Source organism: Balaenoptera ricei, chromosome 9 (assembly GCF_028023285.1).
Source record: "Balaenoptera ricei isolate mBalRic1 chromosome 9, mBalRic1.hap2, whole genome shotgun sequence".
Classification (NCBI taxonomy): domain Eukaryota; kingdom Metazoa; phylum Chordata; class Mammalia; order Artiodactyla; family Balaenopteridae; genus Balaenoptera; species Balaenoptera ricei.
Genome location: NC_082647.1, coordinates 108369430 through 108377592, shown reverse-complemented (window position 1 = coordinate 108377592; position 8163 = coordinate 108369430). Strand labels below are relative to the sequence as shown.

The following is an 8163-nucleotide window of genomic DNA, read 5'->3' as shown; positions in this document are numbered from 1 at the left end:
TGAAGGATATATCAGTCTGTGACATGCACTTGCTCACTGAAGAAATGTACATTGCGCTCCAGCCACGGGCCAGGGCTAGGATAGGCCATCTAGCCCTTGCTTCTTATTTTTTTCTCACCCCCAGTCCTATCTGCTTTAGAGCCTGTCAGCTCTACCTTCAACATACAGTGAGAACCCACCCTTCTCATCACAACCACCATCTGCCTCAAGCCGTCAGCATCTCCCGCGTGAGTTATTCGGAGAACCCCCCAGACACACATACTGGTGGCCTCGTGCTCCACACAGCAGCCCAGAGTGCCTCTTTCACACATGAGTCAGTGACGAGATACCCTTGTCCAGAACACTTCAAAGGCTCCCAGATAGATGAGAAGCAAAAGCCACGTCTCCTCACTGGCCTGCGAGGCCTTAGGAGACTGAAATCACAGCTGCGCATCCAAGATCATTTCCCACGGCTCTCGCCTCCCTCCCCTCCGGCCCCCCTGCCTTCCTCGCCGTCCTGCAACGTGGCCTTCGCGGCAAGTCCCAGCTCAGGGCCTCTGCACCTGCCATCCACCCCGACCCCACCTGGAACTTTCTTCCCACAGACAGGCATACAGGCCACCACATCAACTCCTTCAAGTTTGTGTTTAAATATCACTTTTAGGGACTTCCCTGGTGGCACAGTGGTTAAGAATCCGCCTGCTAATGCAGGGGACATGGGTTTGAGCCCTGGTCCAGGAAGATCCCACATGCCGTGGAGCTACTAAGCCCGTGCGCCACAACTACTGAGCCTGCGCTCTAGAGCCCGTGAGCCACAACTACTGAGCCTGTGTGCCACAACTACTGAGCCTGCACGCCTAGAGCCACAAGAGAAGCCACAGCAATGAGAAGCCCACGCACCACAAGGAAGAGTAGCCCCCGCTGGCCGCAACTAGAGAAAGCCCGCGTGCAGCAACAAAGACACAACGCAGCCAAAAATAAATAAATAAAATTAATTAAATAAATAAATATCACTTTCACAAGGAGACCTTCTCCAACAGCTTCCAAAATTCTCATCTCATTGCCAATCTTGTTTTACCCATATCCCCAGCAATAGATACCCCAACCTATTACTATTTTGAACTAAATGTCAGATACCATATCTCTTTATCCATAAATGTTTCAAAAAGAAAGCCACTTTGTTTTAAAAAATAACCACAATACCTTTATCACATAAAAAATTAGCAATGATTTCTTAATATTATCCAATATCCAGTTGGTATACAAACTTCTCCCAATGACCAAAGAAGAATCTCTCTCAAGGTTTTTTTTTTTTATCCTCTCTCGCTCTCTCTCTCTCTCTTCCTCTCTCCCTTCCTTCCTGCCTCTTTCTCAATTTATTTGTTGAAGACAGTGAGTGATTTGTCTTGTAGAATTTTACATACTCTAGATTTTGCTGATTGTACACTATCCTCTATATTTCTGTAAACTGGTAATCAAATCTAGATGTCTGATCAGATTCAAGCTCAAATTTTAATCACACAGGCGATGTTATATATTTCCATCACGAGGCACCAAATGTCTTCTTGCCTCCCCTTTTTTGATCTTAGTGGCCACTGTTAGACTCAGCAGTGCCTGGACCTATGATCTCATTAGAGGTGAAAAGATGTTGAAATTCAGCTCTATCAATCCTTCCTCATGCTTTGTTCACTGGAAGAGATAACAGTAAGTCAGGAAATCATTGTGCCAGGTTTGGATGAGGTCATCCAGGAAAAAAACAGAGAGAGAACTCTGGGGAACGTCAACATTTAAGGAGAAAGGAGAGAAGAGGAGGTGAAAAGGACTGAAAAATAAAAATCCTGAAAGGGAGGAGAGTGCCATCAAAGAAGCCAATACAGAAGAAACGTCTCAAGAAACAAGAAGGAAGCCACAGTGCCAGAGGTCACAAAGACATCAAATAAGACAGAGGATGGAACAAAAACCATTCAGAAACAGCAGCATGAAATTATGCTCCTTACCACAACTCCCAGTGTTATATTTGAAGACATGAAAGGAGATTGACATTTATTTAGCACCTGATTTGACACCTCCCACTTCCAAAACTGACTTCCAGGTGAGGTCTCTACCACAAGGGGAAGTCGACTTATCAGGCTAGTGGATACAGCTGGTGCCACTTTGGGAAAACTTCTGACAGATTTTCTAAAGCTAAGCCTACAAGTACCCTTGACCCAGGAATTCCAATTCTGAGTATTTATCTAAGACAAATGAAAATTAATGTCCACAAAAAAACTTGTACACGAATGTTTATAATAGCCCCCAACTGGAAACAGCCCACGTGTCAATTTGTAGGTGAACCAATAAATAAATTGTGGCCTATTTCTAAAATAGATTACTACTCAGGAATAAAAAAGAACAGATTACTTACACACACACACACACACACACACACACACAATTGTTTGATTTCATTTATACAAATATCTAACACAGGCGAAAACTGTGTTGAAAAATTCAGAACAGTGGTTGCCTCTGTGTGGGGTTACAGATTGGCTGGGATGAGGCATGGTGATGGTAATGGTCTGATGGTAATTGGTCTGGGATTTGGGTTACATGCGTGTATGCATTTGCCAACCTCAAATCATATACTTCAGACTTATTTATTTCATTGTATGAAAATTTTACTTCAAAAGAAATAGAGGAACCACAAAAAACACCGAACTCTGGTTGATAATGCATGCTGAAGTAATTAGGAAGAAAGTACAAACTATTTCAAAGTGTATCCAAATATTTGTATCCAAAAAACAAGATAGATTGATGGATGGATAGAAGGATGCATAGATGGATAAATATGTGAAAAAGCAAGTAAGGTAAAGTGTTAACTTCAAATCGAGGTGGTGGTGTATAAGTGTTCATTGTAAATTTGTTCAAATTTCCCATATGTTTAAACATTTTCATAATAAAATTGTGAAAATTTTGCTGTTACCTTGAAAAATTGTGTTACAATGTAGCAGCAAAAAGATGAAGATATAACAAGACACCATTTGCAAAAGCATTGAGAAACATCATATACCTAGGAATGAATCTAACAAAATATGTACAATACCTCTATAGAAAAAAACTGTGAAACATTATTGTTACAAAATAAAGAACACCTTAATAAACCAAAGAATCCATTATAGTCATGGTCTGGAAGGTAAAATATTGTAGACATGTCAACTCACCTCCAGCTGATCTGTAGATTCCATGAGATCTCACTCAGTTCCCCAGCCGGTGTTTGTAGTTGTGTTGAAGTTGACAAGTTGACTCCAAAAACTTACTTGGAAATACAAAGTAAGACCCCTCCTGGGTCAAGAATAGATAAGGCAATCTTGAGAAATAAAAACAAAGCTGGAGGACTTACCCTGCCAGTTGTCAAGACCTTTTATAAAGCTGTAGTAATTAAGACAACGTGAAATTGGTGTAAAGACAGACAAATTGGCCAATGGAATGAACAGAGAATCCAGAAGCAAAACCACACAAATACAGCCACCAGGTTTATAATAGTACGTGGGGCAGGGCCAACAGGAGAAGTCTCTTATGAAAAAATTTAATCTTGGCTCCTACCTCACAATATACACAAAAAAGATCAATTCCAGATGTATCATAGACAAATATGGAAGACAAAACAATGAATCTTTTAGAAAAAAGCGAAGTAGAACATCTTCAAGAACTTAAAGAAGGCAAAGATTTCTCAAACAGGACACAAAAAATACAAACCATATAAAAGAGAAAAATAATAAATTGGACTGTTTTAATTTAAGAAAAGCTATTCATCAAATACACTATAAAGGGTATGGACATGAAAGCTGCAGAGAGGGGAAAGATGTGTGTATTGCATATTTCCAACAAAGGGCTGTGTCTTATTCAGCTGTAGTATAAAGAACTGCAGCTCAATAATGAGCTGTAGTATAAAGAACTGCAGCTCTGTAAGAAAAGAGAGAAATCCAATTTTTCAAAACGAGGGTAAAACTTGGTCAGATTCAACATCACAGGAATTTGACTCACTTTCTTTTCCTCCTCCTGGGTTTCTTTATTTTTCCCTGCAGTTTTACTGAGATATAATAAACACATATCATTGTATTTAAGGTATACAGTATAACGGTTTGACTTACAAATATTATGAAAGGATTACCAATGATTACCAAATGATTATTAAGTTTAGTTAACATCCATCATCGCATATAGTCACAATAAAAAGAAAAAAAGAAAAAGAACTTCTTTTCCTTGTGATGTGAAATCGTAGGATTTACTCTTTTAATAACTCTCGTATACATCATAGAGCAGCGTTGTCTACAGCAATCATGCTGTACGTTACATCCTTGGCACTTAGAGAAACTTCTCTAGCAGTGAACTATAGAAATGATCCCTGAAAGTATAGCCTTTCCAGGGCTACTTATACTTACTCACCCTTCTAGATTATTTGAAATTGCACTAGGAATTACCTTAGATGTTACTATCAAAGTTCTCTTCTATCTCTTCCATCAGTTTTGTTCATTAAAACCCTTCTATTCAGAGACTCCTCAGTTGAGTTGTAATTTTTTTTTCTTTCCTATCCACTCACAGGGGTTTTCTCTCTACCTGTATAGGTCAGATGATAAACCGTCAAGCAGCCTGAAAACTTGGACCCTTCAGATAAAGTGTAGGGAGTGTTTGTGGGTGGAGGAACCACTCTGTTCTCAAGTTCTCTGGGCACAAAAAGAGAAAGGCAATCCTCTGATAATCACCTGATCAAATAGGAATTCAACTCAGTGCTGCAGTTCCTTTTAACCTGCTGGGGCCAGCAGGATGAGGGGACCACACTACTTAAAGTATTCCATACAACAAACCCCTTTCCCCAGAGAGTCTACTGGTTGGTATCTCTTGGGAATCTCTAAAATATGAGCTTTTCCAGGGTCTCCCCCTAAGAGGAAAGCCTTCTCCCTGATTCCTGGATCCAAGTGTGTATCCTGGGACCACAGATCCACTAGAGCACTTGGGCCTCCAGATCTACTGCTTGTGTAAGCATGGAGTTTGGAAGGAGATGATGCCACAGGTGTGTGATTGGTGTTGTGTCTTCCCACTTATCTTCCAGGACAAAGGCTGACCTTCAAGAGCAGACTGATACTTCCCACCAGCTCCATTCACCAAACTCTTCTCTCAGCTCTCCCACAGGTGTCCCCTCCACCCACATGAACTTTCTGCCAACCTCCATTGTGCCCTTTGCTGTCTACTGAATATGCAACTCTGTCCTGAGTCCCACAGTGTTCTTGGCCTCGACTTTAATAACCCTGCCACATTTACTGTCACCTACTAATTTGAGTCCTGCTTCAACCCTAATTGACACTAAAGCTGAGATCTTGCTGCTGGTCCCCAGAATGAAGAGACCCTCTCCTCTTTACACCAGTATGAAGCTTAATGCAAGTTGACCTTAAATTAGTTGTGCTGTTGGGTCGTCCTCTTGGAGTCCAGTCCAACCTAAACCTCACACTATTGCCCTACTGCTCTGTCCCTCTTGGTTTTGAGATGCCCTTGAGTAGAGCCAAAGCAATTTCTAGTATCTATTACTTTTTGCTTTTAACTGAGGACCTAAGGAGGTCGCTATTATTGACTTTTTATTGTGATAAAATATCTATCTATATATATAATAAAATTTGCCATTTCAACATGTATAATTCAGTGGTATTGATTGCCTTCACAATCTTGTGAAACCATGGCCACAATTTATTTCCAAAACTTTTTCATTACCCCAAGCAGGGATTCTAGACTCATTAATCTACTACGGATTTTAAGTGATGAAAGCTTTCATTTCCTGGATTACTGATTTGAGATAAGGCAGATTCAGCAATCACTTAGTTAAAGTCTTTTCTTATATTCCCTTCTCAAGGGAAGGGAGGAATGACAATTAATTCGAAACCTGCTGCAGTGACCTTCCTGGTCCGGAGCTAACCTTGTCTTCAGAAGGGTTAGATCTCCTCCAGAACCATGGCATGAACTGCATCCTCTATTTCATGATAAGGTTCCTTGGACACAAAATCTATACTCCATCCACTGGGACAGATATGAAACAGGTTGAGAAGATGTGTCCAGGGAAAATATCTCATGGCATCTCAGCAATGCCACTCAGCCACTGACACACATATATACCCTGTCCCTTTGGTAACATCATCACTACCTGAGCAATGTGAGGCAGGTCAGAGGACAGAGCAAAATGTAGATACCACGAGGGAGTAAAGGGTATTTAGTGCTTTGATGCCAGGACATCTGTTTTGACTTTTCAAAGTTTTGTTTGTTTATGTTGGTTGTACACCACACAGTGTGGTGTTTAAGTACCCAAGTGGACCCTGGAATTAAGCTACCTAGGTTCAAATTAGAGCCATGGAATTTAATAAGCCTTAGAAGTTCCTAAGACTTTTACTTACTAAGGCAAATTAACAAGCCTCTAAGTCTCAATTCTCTAAGCTGTATAATGCACAAAGAAATCGTAACTAAGGCTGTCATGAGGATTTAATGAAGCAAACCTTCTAAATTGTTTAGCTCAGTATCTGGCCCATACTTAGAGCGCAATAGTTATAATATTAAAAGTATAAATGAAACAGATCAACAAATAATTTTCAACAAATGAAATATTTAGGTACTGCTTTTGAGATGCAAAAGCATGACAGAAAAGATATGAGGGTTTTAATTAACAAGACTGTTCAAAATGTCAACTTTACAGATTATCAAACTGTTTCTTTAAATAATATTTGGATGTCAAGTTTCTGCATGGAGCAAACTAAACATTCTTTTCATAGTTTTTCCCTTTCAGTTCCAAGATGCCAACTTTCAGACAAGCACCTGAATTCCAAGTAAAAATCTAACATAGCCCCGGTATAAGGTACATTCATGATTACTCATCTGTAACCTGGATTTAGTCCATTTGTTTGTTGTGGGGAGAGGGGTTAGCATTCAGTAGTTATGTGGGGACTCCAGAGAAAACTTCAAGTCTGTGAGAAGTTTGTACTTTGTACTGCTTGAGATTATTCTGATTCCAGCAGAACATCCCATTTCTATGTATTGCAACAGCCAGGGTGATTGCACACCTGAACGTACCCTTGGAATGTGCCGAGCCACAAACAGATGCCAACTATTCCAGCTATGTCTCCGTAGCTCAGCACACGTATCTTTTCACAAACAAGAACCGAAATAGCCCCTGGTCCCATTGCTTGAACGTGTTCGGGAACTTCATGCTCTCAGGTCATCATCTCCCATCTCAGGTCATGCAGTAAACATCCATAAATGAGGGTGACTCAGACTGAAAGCTAAAAAATAAATGAATAAGTTACCCAGGAGAAGTCACAGTATCCAGTGCAGAGTTTTTTAGAGATTGTGGACAGAGCAGTAATTGGGTCTATTCCTAACTAGATCAATGATTTCTAAAAACCTAAATATTGTATATCTAACGGATGTGACAACCTCCAGACCTCTATAGACTGGGCAGTCAAGAAACGTGAGGACACGTGGAAGAGGAGAGCTCAGTAGCAGTTCTTGACGCCTGGGGAGGCAGCCACAGTCCAGAGAAGGGAGGGTCACCTGAACCCTCTGAGGAGTTATACTTCATTCCAGACACAAGAAGAATCTAGCAGAACTTACAGAGCTGAAAAAACAAACAAAAAAACAAAAACATAGTTCACCAACGTGACCTGGAGTGTAAACCAAGACCTAGAACGTGGCAGGTTGGTCATATAACCTGACCACACCTGGTGATGGGGAGAGACAAGGCTGACCTAGTCTCCTACAGGCACTGCCAACCCTATTCCCAAGATTTGGCAGAAAACCATTTGCAGCCTTCATTTTGCACTCAAGGGGCAGCTGCCAGACACCCAGGTGTGTGTATTGTAGGCTCAGAAGTGCTGAAAGCACAGGTGGCAGCTTGGGGTCGGGAGAGACAGGGACTGACAATCACAAAGCCTTTTAATAACATCAGTACCAGTGATAAGGAATTAAAGTATATTTAATATTACATATGCCACATTTAATAGCAGTTCATTTAAAAAATGGATGTTTGCTTCATTGTTAAATTAAGTTGATGCTACTATCCCATTATACCATATTATTTCCATTTTTCTGTTGCAGAAGAAAGTAGAAATGAGTTTATATTTTGCTTTTAGGTCAAGCATCTTCATGTGGCATAAACTCTATAATTATTAA

The 8163-nt window shown here is 40.5% G+C and overlaps 1 pseudogene; it reads right to left on the bottom strand.

Annotated features, from left to right (window-relative positions):
* Positions 1-4289: 4289 nt before the first annotated feature.
* On the bottom strand, positions 4290-4379 carry LOC132372249 (small nucleolar RNA U3; annotated as a pseudogene).
* Between the last annotated feature and the right edge of the window lie 3784 nt (positions 4380-8163).